Raw genomic sequence first — 1,190 nt, 5'->3', positions numbered from 1 at the left:
AGAAGTGTTCCCACGGTGACACACACACACACACACACGGCGTGTGTTTAATGCTAGCATTTTAACGAATCAGCTGATGTGTTTTTGCTGAACATGCTGGAACCTCCTCACCTCACCAAATTCAGAAACCTTCATCATCCTCATCCTCACAGGGATGCTGAAACAGGGGTGTTCTCCTGTCTCTTTGAGGGTTCTCCAGGTTCCTCATCCGGTTAACTGGTGATAATAAACCTGCCATTGCCATGAATGTTGGTTTATCTCGTTGTGTCAGATTGGCCACCTGTCCAGTTGTACTCCACCTTTCAGCCTATGACAGCTGGAATAGGCTCCACCCCTCCACGACCCTGAAGTGTCTTAGCATAGAATCTCAGTGACACAGAGGAGCAGAGACGGGTACCTGATGTTTGATCTGTTTCTGATCATTTGCTGAAGGAAACTTTACAAAGTGCATTTTGGGCAAATGTTCAAACTCGCATCAGCCTGTGGGACAGGTGTCTGCTCCGGTGTGAGCAGCTGAACGTTGCAGGTTTGTCACAGACCAGTTCTGTTTCAGGGTGTCAAATGTTTCCTCCAGGTCCATCACAGCATCTTGGTTACCACAGAGGTATCCAAATCCATGATCACTGTGAGAATTTTCCCATCTCCACTGACATCATGGCATCAGCCAAGCTTCACCTGTTTATAATGACAGGTGCTGCTCAGTTTAAGTCCTCGAGTAAATATATGGCATTTGGGGAATGAATAATCAAATAAAGGCATGTTAGAAAATGAATCTGTGCAGTGTCTTGATGCATGCTCAATCATCCAGGTAAGGAAATCCCAAAAGGTTGATTCTGTTCATCTGGACGTTTTCAGTGGGAGAAATGTTTTGTCACTCATCCAGGTGACTTCTTCAGTCTCAGCTGACTGCAGGTTTCCCCAACCATATAAACAGGACATTTGCACAATGACTGAAACCAGCACCACTGAATGAACAATGGCGTGGGAGCTCAGTTCCTTGATCATTAATATGCGAATTGTTATGACCATTGAACAAAGCCAATTGATGAAGGCCTAAGGAGCTTGGAAAGAAAAGCGTCTGGACTTCTTTGAGTTGCTTGAAGACGTTTCACCTCTCATCCGAGAAGCTTCTTCAGTTCTAAGGTCAAATGGTGGAGAGTCCCAGATATAAACCTAGTGGGAGTTTCCCC

The sequence above is a fragment of the Pundamilia nyererei genome, unplaced genomic scaffold (assembly GCF_000239375.1).
Source record: "Pundamilia nyererei isolate P.nyererei 1_Seehausen unplaced genomic scaffold, PunNye1.0 scaffold00139, whole genome shotgun sequence".
Classification (NCBI taxonomy): domain Eukaryota; kingdom Metazoa; phylum Chordata; class Actinopteri; order Cichliformes; family Cichlidae; genus Pundamilia; species Pundamilia nyererei.
Note: the sequence above shows the minus strand (reverse complement) of the source record.